Below are 22,236 nucleotides of genomic sequence, written 5' to 3' on the forward strand. Positions count from 1 at the left end.
ATTTCTTTTTATTTTTTTAACTCTTTATTTTAAAAATGTTTTCATACATGTTTGTTGTTCAAAAGTACAGATTAGGACACAGTTTTTGTAAGGAAAACACTTCAAAATTACAGATGTGCACTAGTGGCTAATACCGTAAAGCCATTATGCATTTCTGACACTGCAGAATGGATAAAATGACAAGATTCCTAAACCACATTAATTAGGAAGGGAAAACAAAATAACTGAAAAAGAAAATTGAAACAAAACAAAGAGATAACCAAAGTTTGTTAACCTGAGGACAGGGGCTGTTGCCTGTACAGTGGCATATATGTATGGATTGCATATAGTGACTGTATTGACTCTATTGGTAACCTGGGGGGAATGCAATAGTGAGAGATCCTCCCAGATATAATAACAAGTTTGGGAAAGAAAAGATTTGTGTATTCAGCTAACCGCATTGAAGTAGAAGGAATGTCCATATTGAATGAACGGTCTCGAAGATCCAGTTACCTAGTTCGGAGGATGCCCACACTTTTTTGAAACTGGGTAATTGAGAGGGATGCAGAGCTACCAGGTATTCTATGCATCGAATATCTTGAATTGCAGACTTGAGTTCAGTTAAAGTGGGGGGGGTTACAGTTTTTTCCATTTACGGGCTATTAGGCATTTTGCAATTTTAAGTGTGTGCCTCTTCCTATAATTCCAATTTTTATTTACATTGACACCCCATGAGGTGTCTAGGAAATGGTTTTAGCACCACAGAAATGCATTTTTAAATTTTTAGTGCAAAGGTCCTTAACTTCAGAATTGATTGAAAAAACTGAATAATGAGGCTGTCCCAGAGAAAAGGGATCAATGATTTTCTTCTTCCCAAAAAACAATAAATTTCTGCCAGATGTCATAGTAAGTAGCGTTCATAAGACCTCTTTCTTGCCTTCAATAGGACAGGCATTAGCTTCTGGGAAATCCCAGAAAAAATAATAATAATAATAACAATAAAAATTGTTATTGCTTTCTCTGCATTAGCAATGTGGCCCCCACTGGCCCCCCTCTGGTGCAGGAAGTTATTAAACCTCTCAGGTGGCACAGGTGCAGCATCAGCAGAATACCCTAGAATAGCAGTAACCCATAACTTTATAATAAAAAAACAATACCCTAAGGCTAGGGGCACACGGCGCGATTTCGCCGCGATTCTGCGCTGGGCGAGTTGTCGCTGCGTTTTTTAAGCCGAAATAGCTTTGCTAACTTTGGCGCTGTCGTCAATGCAAATCGCGGCGAAATCGCTGCGCTAATTCACACGCGGCGATTCTTTTTCTACTGTCGCCCGGAAACGCCCAGCGAGGCAACTTCGGACGACAATAGAAAACGAATCGCCGCGTGTGAATTAGCGCAGCGATTTCGCCGCGATTTGCATTGACGCCAGCGCCAAAGTTAGCAAAGCTATTTCGGCTTAAAAAACGCAGCGACAACTCGCTTAGCGCAGAATCGCGGCAAAATCGCGCCGTGTGCCCCTAGCCTTAGTAGTTTAGAAAGTAAGAATGATTCCAGAAGATTATACAGTATAGTGAATAAAGTACCCCTTCTTGTTAAATATATAGTGAATAAAGTACCCCCTCTTGTAAAATATAAGGATATTATTAGTTACCGAGGAGTTTCATGACCATATAAAAACACGAGGCCGAAGGCCGAGTGTTTTTATACAGGTCATGGAACTCCGAGGTAACTTCTAATATCCTCATATTTTACAACTGGGGGTACTTTATTTATTATAATACACAAATTTTAGGGAGTCATGTGACAGAAATGACATCACTACTCACCGTTTATAACTGATGACATCACTACTCACAGTTTATAAGGATATAATTTACAGGATATTCATGGCTTTTGTGTATTATAAGAATATTATAAGTTACCGAGGAGTTTCATGACAATATAAAAGAACAAGGCCGAAGGCCAAGTGTTTTTATACAGGTCATGAAACTCCGAGGTAATTTCTAATATCCTCATATTTTGCAACAGGGGTACTTTATTTATTATAATACACAAGTTTCAGTGAGTCATGTGACAGAAATTACATCAGAACTCACCGTTTATAACTAATGACATCAGAACTCACAGTTTATAAGGATATAATTTACAAGATATTCATGGCTTTTGTGTATTATAAGGATATAATTTACAGGATATTCATAGCTCTTGTGTATTATAACCATATAATACACAAAAGTTATGAATATCTTGTAAATTAGATCCCTATAAATGTTGAGTTCTGATGTGATCAATTATAAACAGTGAGTACTGATGTCATTTCTATCACTTGACTCACTGACATTTGTGTATTATAATAAATAAAGTACCCCCAGTTGCAAAATATGAGGATATTAGAAGTTACCTCTGAGTTCCATGACCTGTATAAAAACACTCTCTCCCATCTTGTGCCCTCTGCCACTCCCACTCTCCATCCAACATCAATCTCCTATCTGTATCTGTATCACTCCCTCTGCCCCTTCAACCCTCTCCTACTCTCTGTTCATCTTTGGTGGTGCTCCTTCTGCACCTTCCTCCACTGCAGCAACCTGCAGCAATATAAGATATTTGGTAAGGATGACTTAGAAGTGAGGCATATCAAAGGAGGACAACAACGCAGCTATAACACAGCTACAAAGAGACTACAGTGAGACACAAGAATAAAATTGAAAATCACAGGGGAATGAAAGGGGAATAAACTGGTGTGGGACATTGCGCATATTAAAATAGAGCAGAGGTAGAGAGCTCCTTGAAGACACCGCACAAAAAAACACAGTCGGTTATTATGAATAACACACCCTATATCTATATAAATTACTGTGCATTATGCAGTATAAAACAGCCAACTCAGCATATCATTTTCAAAGAAGAATAACCCCAACAGACTTTGATAAAACCAGGAAGGTTGGCAATCCTAGCATCACCCTTACTACAAAAGATGGTATTGCAGAAGACTTAGCAGCAGCCCAAGTAAGGAGACATAATTAAAATGTTAAATAAGACTACAGTGGGTTAAATTGTGCCTGTGCACATGTGTAAAAAAAATATTACTGTTACATACTGTCCTGTGTATACAGTATGTAACTTCAACATCCATTGGGATTCCATACTCACTTGGGCAATGCTGTAAGTTCTGAGAAAGTGTGGAGGAGTTGATATTTGAACCTAGACTATTAAAACCAGTCTCCCAATTCTACACTCTCTTTAACAACCCCGGATAGCCTATTTTAGATAAACTTTATGAGAAATGGAAAAAAAGACATTCCCCAACTAAGTGGAAGGAAATCTTGGAATCTTATAACTCAGCCTTAATTAACTCAAAGGACAAAATTATACAGTGCAGATACCTCCACATAACCTATTTAACTCCTCATAGATTACACTTAATTAAACCCTCTATACCAGACACTTGTCATTAATGTCAACACTCCCCTGCTGACTTTATACACATGGTGTGGCAATGTGCACCAATACAAAATTTCTGGGGTAAAATCACGCAGGAAATTAGTTCCATTATTCGAATTGATTTAACCCTTCTTATCCTGAATCAAACTGAAGACACAGCCCCAACTACTACAGGAAGGACACTAATATGTTTCCTTCTTATCCAAGCAAAAAGACTGATAGCACTTAAATGGAAATCCGAACAACCTCCTAAAAAAGAGAAAGTGGATAGAATTAGTTAACAACTCAGTCCCTCTATACCAGCTAACTGGGGCTGTCCAAAAAAATTTGGGAAGATATGGACTCCATGGTTATCTGAGCATCTTTGCGCTCTGTTGATTCAAAACGAACAAGAGCAATAAGTAACCCTCCTCTTTTTTATTTATGCCTGACCCTCCCCCCAATCGCCCCCATCAAGAAACAACAGTATGCATGATTTATTGGGTAAACAGTTCATTAGCTTATTGTATATTTCAGCTGACACAAATGTAAACAGGCATGCTCTTGTATTGATACAAAATGTTTAAACTATATTGCTTTGTATAAAAGGAATTTTCTCCTTTATACCTGTCACCCGAAAATGTCGGGTTCGCTGTATAATTTATTTTTGGTTATTGATTTGTAATAACAAAAAAACAAAAATTAAATTTGAAAACATTTTTTTGGAGAAAGTGATGGAAAAGCACTGTATCTTGCACTATTTCCCAACAATATCTTACCCCTTTATACTGTATACATCTTACTTCTGCAGGAGGCATGACCCAGAAGGGACATATAGAGGATTCAGCTCCTTCATTCAGTTGGAAGTAAGTACAATTTGTGCAAATGAAATTTCAAAACATGTTCATCATAGCCCAATTTTATTGCAGTGTGGGGAAATTGTAAAATATAACTCACCACAGATCACATCAATACAGGGCTGGAAACCAGTGGCATAATTAAGGCCCCTGCAATGCGGGGGGCCCCAGTCCTGAAGGGCCCCGGGGGCCACCCCCGCATTGTAGAGTCATCAGGTGACTTATTTACACCACTGCACAGTGCCCTGCTAGCAGCTCGCACGACACACTTGTAGCTCAGCCCAGGATACAAACAGTGCCCTGGATAACAGGGGTGTCACTTAGTGTCTACTCCTTGCCCCCCAAAACCTGCAGCTCCTCCTCATTATATATATATAATATACCGCGCTGTGTGCTGCCTGGCCCTGCTCCTGCCGGGGACTAGTCCCCTGTTGCCACCTGCCTACCCCATAATATTGTTCCTCATGATCCCTGGCACTCTACACACATGCCCGCTTATAGGTAGGGGGTCACAGACGCTGTTTAGCTGAGACTGCACAGCGAGGCCCCAGTTCCTACGGACCAGTTCAGCCTGTACAACTGATTCAGGGAGAGAATTCCACATCTTCACAGCTCTCACTGTAAAAAACCAGTTACGAATATTTAGGCGGAACCTCTTCTAATCGGAATGGGTGACCTTGTGTCAGCTGGAAAGACCTACTGGTAAATAAAGGTAAAGAGAGATTATTATATGATCCCCTTATATATTTATACATAGTTATCATATCACCCCTTAAGCGCCTCTTCTCCAGCGTGAACATTCCCAATTTGGACAGTCTTTCCTCATAGCTAAGATTTTCCATAGCTTTCACCAGCTTAGTTGCCCTTCTCTGTACCCTCTCTAATACAAAAATGTCATTAATGTCCTGTTTGAGTGATGGAGACCAAAACTGTATGGTATATTCTAGATGGGGCCTTACAAGTGCTCTATACAGTAGAAGAATGCCCCCCTCCTCCCGTGACTATATACCCCTTTTAATACAGCTCAAGACCTTATTTGCCCTTGATGCTGCTGACTGGCATTGCTTGCTACAGCCAAGTTTATCATCTACAAGGACTCCAAAGTCCTTTTCCATAATGGATTTGCCTAGTGCAGTCCCATTAAGGGTATAAGTGGCTTGGATATTTTTATATCCCAGGTGCATGACTTTACATTTATCAACATTGAATCTCATTTGCCACTTGTCAAGATTGTGTTGCAAGGATGCCACATCCTGGATGGAATTAATTAGGCTGGATAGTTTTGTGTCATCTGCAAACACTGATACATTACTTACGACACCCTCCCCTAAGTCATTAATGAACAAGTTAAATAAAAGTGGACCTAATACCGAGCCCTGGGGGACCCCACTAAGAACCTTACTCCAAGTAGAGAATGTGCCATTAACAACCACCCTCTGTACCCGATCCTGTAGCCAGTTTCCTATCCATGTGCAAACAACTTCATTAAGCCCAACAGACCTTAGTTTAGAAAGCAGTGGTTTGTGGGGCACAGTATCAAACGCTTTGGCAAAATCCAAATAGATCACATCTACTGCCCCCCTCACTGTCCAGCATCTTCCCTACATCATCATAAAAAGCAATCAAATTTGTCTGACATGACCTATCCTTCATAAAGCCATGCTGATTGCTGCTCATAATGCCATTCACTAAGACAAAATTTTGAATGTGATCCCTTAACAAGCCTTCAAATAATTTTTCCACCACATATGTCAAGCTTATTGGCCTATAATGCCAGGCTGAGATCGTAATCCCTTTTTAATATTGTAATAACATCAGCTTTTCTCCATCCATAGGCACCATACCAGATGTAAGTGAATCTGAGAAAATCTCAAAATAAGGGCTTTCATATCGATTTTGCAGGGCCTTTTCAAGGTCAGACATTCTTCCTTGTGGTTGATTCCTTTTCCAAATGGTTGGAAGTTGTTCCAGTGGCATCTGCAACCACCCATGCAGTCATTCAAGTGTTGCAGAAGTTGTTTGCCACCCATGGACTCCCAGACACTATTGTATCCGATAATGGAGCACAGTTTACATCATCAGACTTCAGAGCATTTATGGAAAGTAACCTTATTCGTCATGTTACAACAGCACCATTCCATCAATCCTCAAATGGACAAGCTGAACGCATGGTCCAGACTACAAAGGATGCATTAAAAAGGATAATTGATGGTGACTGGAATTATAGACTGGCAAAGTTTTTGTTGCAGCAGCACATAACCCCTTCTGCTAGCACTGGCTGCAGTCCTGCAGAACTTTTGATGAACCGACGGCTTAAAACCTGTTTAGACAGACTGCATCCCGACTTGGCTTCTGATGTACAAAATAAACAGGAACATAAATTCCATACAAATGCACAGACCTCCACAGTGAGGATGTTTGAAGTAGGCAATAGTGTGTATGCCAGAAATTATGCACTGGGACCAAAATGGATACCAGCAGTCATTGTTGAAGCCACTAGGGGACAATGTTTGTCCTGACACAGAGGGTAACCATGGCCAGTTTGGATTGCAAGGTGACTTAACTCCTCTAGCTTTTCCAGAAGAAGAGATTCCTGCAGCTGAACAGACAGTAGATGTACCTGAGGGGTTAACAGCATATACTGAGACCAATCCACAAGGAGAGGTTATCAGTGTCCCAATGGAGGGCCCAGAAGGGTCATTCAAAGGCCCCTCCACCTAGAGGATTATGTTATCTAGGAGGGGAGGGGTGTTATGTATTGACTGTTAATGTAATGCCAGTAGATGGTGCTGTTACATGTTAAACTGAGAAGTGTCACTCTGCTCTGCTGATTATTGTTTCCCAAGTATCTGACTATCTATCTCTTTTTTCTCCTAACTTGTTGGCAGTTCAGCCATGCTTTCCTCCCTAGTAAAGTGTGTTCTACTCCCAGCTACTGAGTGAACGTTTTCTGTACTACTACAGGGTCCAGAACATAATATCTACATTTACTCTTTAAGGGAATAAATTGAGAACAGTAATGATTTAATTTCATTTTAAATAGTTACTCCCTGGGGTGTGACCACTGGCCGGGATGGAGGGTGAGTGATGAGCGCTACTGGAACAAGCTATTTGGGCCCTTGAGGGGCCTAGGTGAAGGATTAATAGCAAGCTACTGGCATGGTGTGCCCCGGGCACATGAGAGCCAGCTGGGGTGGAATGTGCCACACTTTGTTCAGGGAGAGTTACTGGGGGTGAAAAGGCCAAGGAAAAAGTCCCTAACTGAAGCCTGCAGTTTTCTCTGCTAGACTTTCCCATGACAATTTTAGGGTCTTTACTGAGTCCATATTAACTTAGACTGTCCTAAGGCCCCTCTGAGGTGAAGTTATAGGTAGGACAAGTGGCATATTTCCTAATGAGGTATAAGAGCGAAAGAGCAGCAAATACGCAGAGGTTATAATAGCATAATAATAGCAGTGGAGATAATGGCTCCTCCTGGATAAAATTTCTGAGATACCGTATATACTCGAGTATAAGCCGACCCGAGTATAAGCCGAGGTACCTAATTTTACCTACGAAAACTGGGAAAACGTATTGACTCTAGTATAAGCCTAGACACAACTACAGCCCTGTCTCCCAGCAGCGCACATTCTGCCAAAGCGACCCCCCCCAGCGATCAACCGGACTTCTTTGCAAAGTTGATGGTGACAGAGAATTGCCAAACGGATTACTGTGTGCATTGTCCCACTGTCCCACTACCATGTGCAGAGGGTGCTGTTTGATATTGCCATCACTGTTAATCTTTCGTATAACCAACAGAGGGCGCTGTGTGATATTGCAGTCACTGTTCTTCTTTCATATAACCAACAGAGGATGCTGTATGATATTGCAGTCACTGTTAATCTTTCATATAACCAACAGAGGGCGCACTGTTATTCTTTCATATAACCAACAGAGGGCGCTGTGTGATATTGCAGTCACTGTTATTCTTTAATATAACCAACAGAGGGCGCACTGTTATTCTTTCATACAACCAACAGATGGCGCTGTGTGATATTGCAGTCACTGTTAATCTTTCATATAACCAACAGAGGGCGCACTGTTATTCTTTCATACAACCAACAGATGGCACTGTGTGATATTGCAGTCACTGTTATTCTTTCATATAACCAACAGATGGCGCTGTGTGATATTGCAGTCACTGTTATTCTTTCATATAACCAACAGAGGGCGCACTGTTATTCTTTCATATAACCAACAGAGGGCATTGTGGGATATTGCAGTCTCTCCCCAAGTGGACGGTTGGTATAGGAATGATTAAAAGTGACTGCAATCTCAGCTACTCGGGTCGGGTACCGCTGACCCGAGTATAAGCCGAGGTAGACTTTTTCAGCACATTTTGGATGCTGAAAAACTCGGCTTATACTCGGGTATATACGGTAGATAGCAGCTATTACTCCATGCAGTAACATTGAAGGTTAATAGTCTCTGGGAAGGGAGTGTAACTGTGGGATAGCAAGTATAGAAGGGAGAGAGGGTGCCTATAATAACAGTGGGATAATAGTTTCTGGGAAGGGAGTGTGGCTGTTGTATAGCAGGTATAGTAGCGAGAGATGGTTCCTATAGTAACAGCGGAATAATAGTTTCTGGGAAGGGACTGTGACTGTAGGATAACAGCTATTGTAGGGAGAGATGGTGCCTATAGTAATAGTGGGGCAATAGTCTCTGGGAAGGGGTTTGACTGTGGGATAGCAGGTACAGTAGAGAGAGATGGTGCCTATAGTAACAGTGGGGCAATAGTCTCTGGGAAGGGAGTTTGACTGTGGGATAGCAGGTATAGTAGGGAGAGATGGTGCCTATAGTAACAGTGAGATTATAGTCTCTGGGAAGGGAGTGTGATTGTGGGATAGCATGTATAGTAGGGAGAGATGGTGCTTATAGTAACAGTGGGATAATAGTCTCTGGGAAGGGAGTGTGGTTGTGGGATAGCAGGTATAGTAGGGAGAGATGGTGCCTATAGTAACAGTGGGATAATAGTCTCTGGGAAGGGAGTGTGACTGTGGGATAGCAGGTATAGTAGGGAGAGATGGTGCCTATAGTAACAGTGGGATAATAGTCTCTGGGAAGGGAGTGTGGTTATGGGATAGCAGGTATAGTAGAGAGAGGTGCCTGTAGTAGCAGTGGAATAATAGTTTCTGGGAAGGGAGTGTGACTGTGGGATAGCAGGTATAGTAGGGAGAGATGGTGCCTATAGTAACAGTGGGATAATAGTCTCTGGGAAGGGAGTGTGGTTGTTGGATAGCAGGTATAGTAGAGAGAGGTGCCTGTAGTAGCAGTGGAATAATAGTTTCTGGGAAGGGACTGTGGATGTGGGATAGCAGGTGCTGAGGCTGTTGTACATAACAATAACTGTTCAGTTGGTATCATTTGTGACTCTGTGCCATACTGCTATGTTTTCTGGGGGGTATTATAAATGTAATTGCCACTGTGCCATCCTGCCTTTTGTCATTTATCTTCTAAATGTTATCTGTCAGGACTCACCAGTATAATCCAGTCGTAGAAGGAGCTGGAGCAGAAGATAATGAACCCACAAGCGCCTCACACAACCGCTACCCACCTGGAGTGGAACAGGGAGCAGGGTTGTGGAGAGTAGCCAGTGAGACGATAAGCGAAGTACAAGGGATTAGGCAAAGTCGTAGTCAGGAGGTCCGAGGTCAAAAGGCAGGCAGCAAGATTCGTAAACGATGAGACAGGCAAGAAGGTCGAGACAGGCGGCAGTAATCAAATCCGGGTACAGGCAAGGGTCGATAATCAGGAATCCAAAAGTTCAAGACGCTAGGGTTTCAGTTCAAACAACCTAATAACCAGGCAATGCATCTTAGTCTGGTTTGGGTTTAAATACAGATATTTTGGTGCCAAACTGGCGTCCCTACGCTGACGTCGCGGAACTGACGCCAGCACGTCCATCACAGGCGTTTCCGCCTACGTCCTTGCGCCCGCGACCGTTGCCGGTGCCTCCGCGCCCGCGACCGTCGCCAGCGTCCCGCGTCAGACGCCGACGCGCATTAACGCGCCTGCGCCGAACAGGACGCATGCGTACGTTCTCACATTGCCCCCCATCAAGGAGCGGCCTCAGGACGCGACCACCAGAAGGCTTACCAGGGTAAGTTCCATGGAATTTCTCCAGCAACTCCGGAGCATGGATGTTAGACGCTGGTTCCCAGGAATTCTCTTCCGGACCGTAACCCTTCCATCTTACCAGGTACAGGAGCCGCTTGCCTCTTAACCTGGAATCCAGGATCTCTTCAACCTCAAATTCCTGTTGACCGTTGACCACCACAGGTAGCGGAGGAGGAGCCGAACGCCCAGGAAATCGGAACGTTGAGGCCGGTTTCAGAAGAGCAGCATGAAACACTGGATGGATGTGCCAGGACGCTGGAAGTTTAAGCTGGAAAGCCACAGGATTGACTTGACGAATAATAGGAAAGGGACCCAAAAAACGTTGACCCAACTTCCTACTGGGACAAGAAAGCTTAAGGTTAACAGTTGACAACCAAACACAGTCACCCACCTTAAACTCTGGGTCACCTCTCCATCTCCGATCGGCATAAATCTTGAAATTTTGTTGGGCCCTCATCATGTTTTCCTGAAGTTTTTGAAAATTATTGGATAAGAAAGTTAATCGGTCCTTGACAGCAGGAACTAAAATGTCAGAAACAATGGCAGAGGGAAAAGTTACTGGATGAAGACCATAGTTTGCGAAGAAAGGGGACTGATTGATTGAAGAATGGTGGGAATTATTATAAGCAAACTCTGCTAGAGGAAGAAGATTCACCCAGTCATCTTGGAGGTATGAAGAATAACATCTCAGATATTGCTCGAGAGTCTGGTTAGTTCGTTCGGTCTGGCCATTGGACTGAGGGTGAAAGGCAGAAGAAAGGGACACCGAAATCTTGAGTGCTCCACACAACGATCTCCAAAACTGTGATGTGAATTGCGGCCCCCGATCCGACACCACCTCATCCGGAAGACCATGAAGTCTTACTACTTCCTTAATGAAGGTATCAGCAGTCTCAGAGGCAGAAGGGAGTCTAGGTAAAGACTTAAAATGTGCCATCTTGGTTAAACGATCCACAAAAACAACAATGGTGGAACAATCAAAGGACAATGGCAAATCGGAAATAAAGTCCAAAGAAACTGATCCCCATGGACGGGAAGGCACAGGCAGAGGTTGCAAAAGACCAATAGGCCGAGAATGAGAGTCCTTGGATCTAGAGCAAATTTCACAAGATGCAACAAATTTAAAACAATCTTTAGTCATCCCAGGCCACCAAAATAATCTCTTAGCCAAGATAATGGTTTTCTTGATACCTGGATGACCCGCCAATTTGGAATCATGTACACTCTTAAGGACCTCTAAACGCATTTGTTCAGGAACAAAAATTTTACCTTGATGAAGAAGAAGACCCTCCTTGAAGACTAATGATGGTTCAGAGATATTTATGGAAGCGTCTTTAATTCCATCTACCAGGGTAGACTGTAGCAGGAGGAAATTATTAGAGTTTAAAATCGTCTCAAGAGCCAAAGGAATCTCGTCTTCAGAAGAAAACATTCGGGATAAAGCATCTGCTTTAACATTCTTAGATGCAGGTCGATATGTCAGATGAAAATTGAATCTCATGAAAAATAAAGCCCACCTTGCTTGTCTAGGTCTCAACTTGGCCGAACGTAAATACTCCAGATTCCTATGATCCGTGAAGATGAGAATAGGATGTTTAGACCCTTCAAGGAGATACCTCCACTCTTCAAGTGCTAACTTAATAGCAAGTAATTCGCGGTCGGCAACATCATAATTACATTCGCTCTTGGCCAACTTACGAGAAAAAAAAGCAACAGGATGAAGATCCTCCTGAATTCCATTTCTTTGCGACAACACAGCACCCACCGTAAGTTCTGAAGCGTCAACCTCCAAGATGAAAGGAAGGGAAACGTCTGGATGGTGAAGAATTGGGCCTGAAGTGAAGAGTGCCTTCAGTTTCTCAAAAGCCACCTGAGCCTGTGGTGACCAGCAAAACTTTTGATTATTGCGAGTCAACTCAGTAATCGGAAGAATGACTTGGGAAAAATTCTTTATAAATTTTCTATAAAAATTTGCAAAACCAATAAAACGTTGAACCGCTTTTTTGGAAGATGGAATTGGCCAATCAAGAATTGCAGAGATCTTCTTGGAGTCCATCTGAAATCCCTGAGGAGAAATGGAAAAACCTAAAAAGTCCACAGATGTTTGTTCAAAGACACATTTCTCGACCTTAGCATAAAGCTGATGAATGCGCAGACGAGCCAAAACCCCCTTTAAATGTGATCTGTGTTCTTCCAAAGAATTAGAAAAAACAAGGATATCATCCAAATAAATGATGACGAATATATCAAGAAAGTCTCTGAATACATCATTAACGAAATGTTGAAACGTTGCAGGCGCGTTGCAGAGACCAAAGGGCATGACCAGGTATTCAAAATGCCCGTAATGAGTACGAAAAGCCGTCTTCCATTCATCGCCTTCTCTTATTCTGACGAGATTGTATGCGCCGCGGAGATCCAGTTTAGAAAAGATCTTAGCTTCCGCCAAGCGTTGAAAAAGTTCAGGAATAAGAGGAAGTGGGTAACGATTTTTGATAGTAATCTTGTTCAGGTCCCGGTAGTCAATGCACGGCCTTAATGAATGATCCTTCTTTTCGACAAAGAAGATCCCGGCTCCTGCTGGAGAAGAAGACTGTCTAATGAACCCTTTGGCCAGATTCTCATCTAAATAAGAACGAAGTTCCGACAGTTCAGACTCGGATAAAGGATAAACTCGTCCAAAAGGAATCTGAGCCCCTGGAAGAAGGTTAATAGGGCAGTCGTAAATACGATGAGGAGGTAACTTGTCCGCCCCTTTTTATTGAAAACGTCCGTAAATTCCCAGTAAGCTTGAGGAAGAAGATTATGAATTTCAGAGGCAGGAGATAACGAACAAACTCTATTTGAAGAAGAAATACATCGAGAGGAACAAAAATTTGAAAGAAAGTTCACTTCACCGGTAGCCCAGTTGATGGATGGGTTGTGTTTCTGCAACCATGGTAACCCCAGGATGACGGGAAATAAAGGAGAGGAAACCACATCGAAGTTCATGACTTCAGCATGCCCTTTATTTAATACAACAAAAAGTGAGACAGTCTCTTGCACCACAGGGCCTGAGGTAATCAGAGAACCATCTGCCACACGGAGGGCTATGGGGTTCTTCTTAGACTGGAGTGGAATCTGGAACTGTAGTGCCACTTTATTATCCAAGAAACACCCGCTGGCCCCAGAATCAAGAATTGCTTGAAGCTCTACCCGCTTGTCTCCCCACTGCAAAGATAAAGAGACAGTCAGGAGAGGCACGGGAACATGGCAACCGGAAAAGTCTCTTTCTAACAACCTCTTACCCGTTGGACGGATCGGACAACCCCGAAGCAAATGGCCAGCTTGTCCACAATAAAGGCAGAGGTTGAGTCTGCGACGTCTGATCCGTTCCTCTGGAGTTAATGCAGATCTAATGGCTCCAATCTGCATAGGCTCTGGAGCTGCGCTGAAGATGGGCGGAGGGACAGCTGGAGGAAAAGTGGAAGGCATTCGAATAGGAGGTGGATCGGTTGGTAACATCCACGACTGAGGTGGAAGGCCTGCTCTCTCTGCCTGTTCTTCCTCTCTGCGTTCTCTGAGTCTCCGATCCAGCTGGATGGAAAGAGAGATGAGATCCTCCAAACTGTCAGGAATGCCAGTACGGGCTAATTCATTCTTTAATTCAGAAGAAAGTCCGAAACGATATTGATTTTTAAGTGCTGCCGGGTTCCATTCCGTGTCATCTGCCCATTGCCGGAATTCCAGGGTGTAGTCTTCCGCTGGGCAGCTACCTTGCTTCAGGGCACGCAGGGAGGCTTCAGCAGTAGTGGCTCTGTGAGGATCATCAAAAAGAACTGCCATAGCATCGAAGAAGGAGTCTACTGTGACCAATACAGGACTGTGACGATCCATAAGACGAAAGGCCCACGTCTGTGGCTCTCCTGTAAGAAACGAGATGACTCGGGTCTGCTCATTAGGATAGGTGTGCGGTTTGAGCGAAAACAGCAGTTTGCAATTGCTCCTGAAGTTCCGAAACATCTTTCGGTCGCCAGCAAATTTTTCCGGAAAGGCCACCTTAGGTTCCGAAATTTCAGAAGTGATCACCTGAACTTCCGTTGCAGCGGCCGTGGAAGGGAGAACAGCTGGTGGATGGGTCCTAATGTGCTCCTGTAGCTGAGTATAACCACTTTGCAGCTCCCGGACAGCTTGCGTGAGGAATGACAGCTGTTGAGTCAGGACAGCAAACGGGGACGCCCCTTCAGCTGGATCCATCTGGCCTGGTTATACTGTCAGGACTCACCAGTATAATCCAGTCGTAGAAGGAGCTGGAGCAGAAGATAATGAACCCACAAGCGCCTCACACAACCGCTACCCACCTGGAGTGGAACAGGGAGCAGGGTTGTGGAGAGTAGCCAGTGAGACGATAAGCGAAGTACAAGGGATTAGGCAAAGTCGTAGTCAGGAGGTCCGAGGTCAAAAGCAGGCAGCAAGATTCGTAAAAGATGAGACAGGCAAGAAGGTCGAGACAGGCGGCAGTAGTCAAATCCGGGTACAGGCAAGGGTCGATAATCAGGAATCCAAAAGTTCAAGACGCTAGGGTTTCAGTTCAAACAACCTAATAACCAGGCAATGCATCTTAGTCTGGTTTGGGTTTAAATACAGATACTTTGGCGCCAAACTGGCGTCCCTACGCTGACGTCGCGGAACTGACGCCAGCACGTCCATCACAGGCGTTTCCGCCTACGTCCTTGCGCCCGCGACCGTCGCCGGCGCCTCCGCGCCCGCGACCGTTGCCAGCGTCCCGCGTCAGACGACGACGCGCATTAACGCGCCCGCGCCTGCGCCGAACAGGACGCATGCGTACGTTCTCACAGTTATCTATAATGCTGTCTGTTTCTACTTGCTCTCTGCTTCTTCATTATTTTCTATTTTTTCACTTCACTTTATGCACCTTTGTCTCATGCCCTCCCATTTTATTCCTCTGCTCTTTTCTTTGGTTCTCTCAATTCACATTATCTCCTTTCTTTCTATTCCCTCCTTGCTGGGGTGGGGCCTGAAAGTTTCTCTGCGGGGGGGGGGGCACAAACTCTAGTTACGCCACTGTTGGAAACTGTTCTCTGTGCCCTGCAATTTGAGCTGATAATCTATCTGTGCCTCTATGTCCTGCAGGGATGGCAGTGCTGGGTTTTGGGGATGACTATGATACCAACCCAAAAGAGAAAACCAAGCTCTGGTATATCTGGTGGTAAAAATGTGTGGACTGAGAGAAGAAAGACTTGAAGAAGGAAGCTTGGAGTAATGTATACAGCTATTTTTTGTTAATCCATTTTAGCAATTTGATATATTATATAACTCCATTTTAAGATTCTAGAGTTAATATGCCACCTTCTATTTTCACCTAAGAATTACCTCCTCCTCCTCAATGGCAGCAGCAGATTATATGTCTCTCTGGCATGCACAACATGGGAAAGCCCTGAGCACACCTGAGCACTATAAACAGATCATAACGTTATTACCTGTAAAACCAAATGTTTAAAATAGGAACAAATGGTGAAAGGAAATTTTATAGAGCTCCATTCTTACAATTCACAATTCAGTCATGCCATCCTTACACTGACTGTTCGTGTCCCAGCGTCCCCAGAGATATCCTACTACCTCACTGTGTGTCAGGTGACTGTGAAAGTCCTACACGAAGAAGTAGCAGGAAACTCAGACAGAAACTCAATCTGGAAAGTTGAAAAATTAAACTTCCCCACAAGAAAGAAGTCCTTGTATGTATGCTTGTTTGGGCAGGGCCCAATTTACCTCTTTTATCAGTTATTGTTTGTATTTGTATATAATTTTGTATGTTCAGTATATACACACATGTATTCTATAGCACCACAGAATACAATGGCATTTTATAAATACATATTAATACAAAATTAATTATAACAATAATAATATACTAACCAGCAACATCAGAGCATTACTTGAGACAGACACATGAAATGGCTGAAAGTAAGCGCTAAGTAATGTCAAGACTGGCATACCTGTTTAGTACAGGATTGTTCAATATTGGGCTAGCAACAATTCCACTGAAACTTTGTTAGTGAAACATTCTGGAATCAAACCAGTGACCTGCTGTATATATGCTGTCTGCATTACCTTTACCCAATGGGGTATAGTTATCAAAAAGTGAAGTTAGAGATGACCACATTCTGCTGAGTGAAATACCGTCTATCTCCATGCATTTCTATGGGATTTTTAAAGGCGTATTTATCAAAGGGTGAACTTTCACTTTCACCCTTTGATAACTATGCCTTTAAAAATCCCATATAAATGAATGGAGAGAGGCGGTATTTCACTCTAGCGGACTGTGGTTATCTATAACTTCACTCTTTAATAAATATACCCCTATGGTGTAGGGAGGAGCGTTTTTGGAGAACTGGACTGATTTCTCAGTCAGCTACAGGCTCTTTGCTAGGGATGGGCTGCACCTCAATGATGATGGTGTAGCTGTTTTGGGAGAGAAGATGGCTAGATGGTTGGAGGAGATTTTAAACTAGGTGTGGGGGGGTTCAGTAAAAGATTCAGTGGAAGACAGGTCAGATGAGGTAGTGGGCAAAGAAAGGGAAAATGGGGGAGGAGATTTGGCTGGGGGTACTGTTAAGGATAGGGAGGACCACATGTCTTAAATATGGTACCAGTATTAAATGTATGTTTGCAAATGCAAGGAGTCTGACTGGTAAAATGGGGGAGCTGGAGGTGCTGGTGCTGGAAGGAAAATATGATGTGATTGGTGTGGCCGAAACATGGCTAAATGAGTCGCATGACTGGGCAGTTAATATCAGTGGCTATACTTTGTTTCGGAGGGACAGAGGCAATAGAAAAGGAGGAGGGGTATGTCTATATGTTAGGCAGGATTTAATAGCTTATATAAAGGAGGAGGTTATGTTAGAAAATGAGAGGGCAGACGTCTTACGGGTGGTGTTCTTCACCAATTGTAAAGAGTCCAGCAAATTAATTGTAGGCATGTGCTATAGACCCCCTAATGTAAGTGAGGAGGAGGTGAAGCTCCTGATGCAAATAGAAAAGGCTGCTAGTTTGGTTAAAGTAATGATAATGGGGAATTTTAATTATCAAGATATTTACTGGAGCAACAGTACTGCCACATCAGTTAAAAGGAACACGTTTATAAGCTTGTTGCATGACAATTTTATGGCACAGGTTGTTGCGGAGCCTACCAGAAAAAATGTTATTCTGGATCTAGTGATCTCAAATGACCCAGAACTTATAGCAAATGTGCAAGTGATTGAACCCCTGGGTAATAGTGACCATAATGTTATATCATTTAATGTCTGGTTGAAAAAACAAATATATACTGGGGCAATAAAAACCATGAATTTTGGAAAAGCTAATTTTAGTGCCCTACAGAGCATTGATTGGGGCATTAAGTTTTCAGCTAAAAACACAGAACAGAAATGGTTGTCATTTAAAATGATATTAAATCATTACTGTTCTCAATTTATTCCCTTAAGGAGTAAATGTAGAAGCTCTAAGAATCATCCTATGTGGCTTAATACAGAAGTAAAGAAGTTAATAGGAAAGAAGAGAAAGGCATTTAAAAACTACAAATCTTTGCATTTCAATCTGTACTTGACTGTTTACATTATTTTATTTTCCTTTCTGTTTCTTTTTTTTTTTCCTTATATGCATATTGAAAAACGAATAAAAACATTTGTGAAAAAAAAAACTACAAATCTGTTGGGACAGAAGCTGCATTTAATGAATATAAACACTGTAATAAATGTTGTAAATCAGCAATCCGGAAGGCAAAGAAAGGAAATGAAGAGTTAATTGCGGTGGACGTGAAAACTAATCCTAAAAAGTTTTTTAAATACATTAATATTAAAAAGATGCAGGTTGAGAGTGTTGCTTGATTAAATAATGATACCAGTATGGTTGTAACAGATACAGAAAAGGTAAATGTGTTAAATCAGTTCTTTTCTTCAGTGTATACAGTAGAGGAGTCTGAGTTCCCAGGCTCACTTTATAGCTGCACTAATGGCTCAGCTCAATCTAGTCAATGGCAGGATATGATTCATAATGCTTTAATAAAAATTCATGTAAACAAGGCTCCAGGGCCTGATGGCATACACCACCGGGTTCTAAGAATGCTTAGTTCAGTTTTAGACCAGCCCCTATTTCTGATTTTCTCAGATTCACTTTCATCTGGTATGGTGCCTATGGATTGGAGAAAAGCTGATGTTATTCCAATACTTAAAAAGGGATTATGATCTCAGCCTGGCAATTATAGGCCAGTAAACTTGACATCTGTGACAAATTATTTGAAGGCTTGTTAAGGGATCACATTCAAAATTTTGTCCTAGTGAATGGCATTATGAGCAGCAATCAGCATGGCTTTATGAAGGATAGGTCATGTCAGAAAAATTTGATTTTATGATGAGGTTAGTAAGATGCTGGACAGTGGGGGGGCAGTAGATGTGATCTATTTGGATTTTGCCAAAGCATTTGATACTGTGCCCCACAAACGACTGCTTTCTAAACTAAGGTCTGTTGGGCTTAATGAAGTTGTTTGCACATGGATAGGAAACTGGCTACAGGATCAGGTACAGAGGGTGGTTGTTAATGTACATTCTCTACTTGGAGTAAGGTTCTTAGTAGAGTCCCTCAGGGCTTGGTATTGGGTCCAATTTTATTTAACTTGTTCATTAATGACTTAGGGGAGGGTGTTGTAAGTAATGTATCAGTGTTTGCAGATGACACAAAACTATCCAGCCCAATTAATTCCATCCAGGATGTGGCATCCTTGCAACACGATCTTGACAAACTGGCAATCTGGGCAGCTAAGTGGCAAATGAGATTTAATGTTGATAAATGTAAAGTCGTGCACCTGGGATGTAAAAATGTCCAAACCGGGGGCGTGGCCTAACCGCCAATGTAGTAAGACGTGTTCCCGCTGAGCTCCGGTGTCATTGATCCGTGCTGACTGATCAGAGGGCTCCACAGCCACGAAATTGAATAATCGGCTACCTAACACCACCTGTATTGCCGCAGATGGGGGGCCACAAGAAAGCTAGCGACACAACAGCGTCTAAAATGGACAAATATGTCAGGCTACAGAATCAAGATGGCGCCCGACTCCACAGAACGGACCCGCCATCTTCACAACCTCCACCAGGTCAGTGTGCGGACCAGTCTGATCCGGAACCGACACTGCAAGAAGTCCTCCTTGCGATCCGTGAATCTAGGACTGCGGTGGAGGTGAAAATCGATACCAGGATCGAGGAGGTTAAAACTGATTTGGCGCTCCTACACCAAGATCTTCAGAAGGTGCGTGAGCGGACCGTGGAGGCGGAGAGGAGAATCTCCGACATCGAGGATGTTACTAGAGATGTTCCGCATTCCATCAGTGATCTACAACAACAGCTAAAGATGTGTAGAGCCAGGGCTGATGATTTGGAAGGCCGGCAGCGGCGGAATAATATCCGCATCACGGGTATACCTGAAGGCCAAGAAGGGCGCAACCCGGAACTCTTCCTAGAGGCCCTGATCAAACAACATGTTGAGGCACGGTACCTTTCTCCTCTTTTCCTAATTGAGCGGGCTCACAGAATCCCCGGGCGCCCTCCGCCTCCGGGTGCACCTCCACGCACTATGATAGCCAAAATTCTCAATTACAGAGACAGAGACGCTATCCTTAAACAAATGCGAGTGAAAGGGGACATTACTATAGAGAACGCTAAACTACTGTTCTTTCCGGACTATACACTTGAAGTGCAGCGTCAGAGGGCAAAATTTGCAGAAGTCCGAAAGAAGCTAAGAGACAAAGGAATTCCTTATTCAACTGTGTTCCCCGCAAAACTCCGTCTGATTGATGGTGAGACCACCCGTTTCTTCGATAATCCCCAGAGTGCCATGGACTGGCTGGAACGGCAAGGCGCACCGGCTTCACCACGCAGAGCCTGAACACCTTCCTACTGCAATGTGAGTTGTCCCAAGATGCAGGTTATTTCAAGTGCTCGAATGTCTCACACATGCTCCCCTCCTGCTAGACTGTTGCCCATCATGGAGCGGGAGAGCCAACAACTACACCTGGGGGACCCCAGGTTCGGACATTTGGAGACTCTGTTCACTGTTGGGACTCGGAGCGCATTGGGTAATATGATATGTTTACAAGTTTAAGTTGAGTGCAATTACTACTGCAATGGTTCAATCGTCCCTTGCAAATGTTTGCTTACTTCAGTTTGGGGCCAAGGCCCACCCCAGTTTACAGGGTGGGCAGGGAGGGCTAGGGTTATATTTTGTGGGTTTTTTCTTCCCCTCCCCTCTCTTTACCTTACCTTTACACTTGGGTACAAGTGCTGGGTAGGTGACTTTAATTGCTGCCTAATCCCGTCCCTTGATAGACTTAACTCCATAGACACTACACCGTCTAAATTTAAAAACTGGGTGGATAGTATGGGATTGCTGGATATTTGGAGAGCTAGGAACCCCTCTGCCCAGTCCTACTCATGTCATTCAGGGACCCATCGAACCTTGTCACTTATCGACATGGCCCTGGTTTCACCAGAAGTGGCCGCTAAGATTGTAGACATCAATTACGAACCAAGATCCATTTCTGATCACTCCCCCTTACGTATTAAGTTGCAACTGTACCCGCATCAGGGGTTCAAAAGGTGGAGACTGAACTCCTTATGGCTCTCACAGGAGGAAGTCGTAGAAAAAATTCAGACCTCAGCTGAGCATTATTGGGAGGAAAATAGTAACTCAACATCTCCTGCTCTCCTGTGGGATTGTAAGGCCCAAAGGCCTCAGAGGTAGTGAGGACCAAGGGAGGAAATAACAATGTCCAAGTTCGCAGTACAGATAAGGATGAGACGAAAGAATTGTCAAACAGGCAACAAGATCAGTCCAGGCAGAAGAGGTTCAAGGTCGAGGAATTCAGGCAAAGGTCGGTACACGGATAACAAGGATTTTCACAAGATCACACCCAGGAGTAGCAAGCTAAAACCTATAATTGGGCATAGGTGAATTCCCAGAGCTCCTTAATATAGTCCCAGATTTGGCGCCAATTTGGACGCATTGGCATCATAACGTGTGCGCGGACGCGCTGGCGTCAGCGACCGACGCACTGACATGTGCGACTGACGCCGGCGCCAATTATTGACGCCGACGTCCATTCCGTCGCCGGCGACCAATCAGAGTGCGGGAAGAGGTCGACATCATCCGGCTGCGTCCGTGAGGAACCAGGGAGCCGCCATCTTGGACGCCATCTTGGCCACCATTTTGTAAACCGATTTCGGACTCCATTACAGTACCCCCCTCCCTAGGGGGGGCCTCAGGACCACCTGGGTTAGAAGGAAACTGCCGATGAAATTTTCGGACCAGGAGAGGAGCATGGACATCCGAACTTCTTACCCAGGAACACTCCTCAGGGCCAAACCCCTTCCACTCAATGAGGTATTGTAGGATACCCCTCGAAACCCGGGAGTCCAGGATTCTTTTCACCTCAAATTCCTGATGACCGTCCACCATGACAGGAGCTGAGGAGGAAGAAGAAGAAGAAGTACCTGCAGGTTTGAGCAAGGAGACATGGAAGGCGTTCGGAATCCGCATTTCCGGGGGAAGTTGTAAACGGACCGCCACCGGATTGATGATCTCAGCGATGGAGAAGGGACCAATAAACTTGGGACCAAGTTTAGGAGAGGGGATTTTGAGACGAATGTTCCGTGTAGACAGCCAAACCTTGTCACCGGGTGCATACGGAGGGGAAGGAATTCTTCTCTGATCGGCGAATTTCTTCTGGACCAAGGAACTTTTCTCCAGATTAACGACAGTGGCGTGCCAGATGGCCGAC

General features: G+C 43.7%; 1 pseudogene; it reads right to left on the reverse strand.

Annotated features, from left to right (window-relative positions):
• Window positions 1–2,943: 2,943 nt before the first annotated feature.
• Window positions 2,944–19,352, reverse strand: LOC108719824 (annotated as a pseudogene).
• Window positions 19,353–22,236: the final 2,884 nt, after the last annotated feature.

This window comes from Xenopus laevis, chromosome 1L (assembly GCF_017654675.1).
Source record: "Xenopus laevis strain J_2021 chromosome 1L, Xenopus_laevis_v10.1, whole genome shotgun sequence".
Classification (NCBI taxonomy): Eukaryota; Metazoa; Chordata; class Amphibia; order Anura; family Pipidae; genus Xenopus; species Xenopus laevis.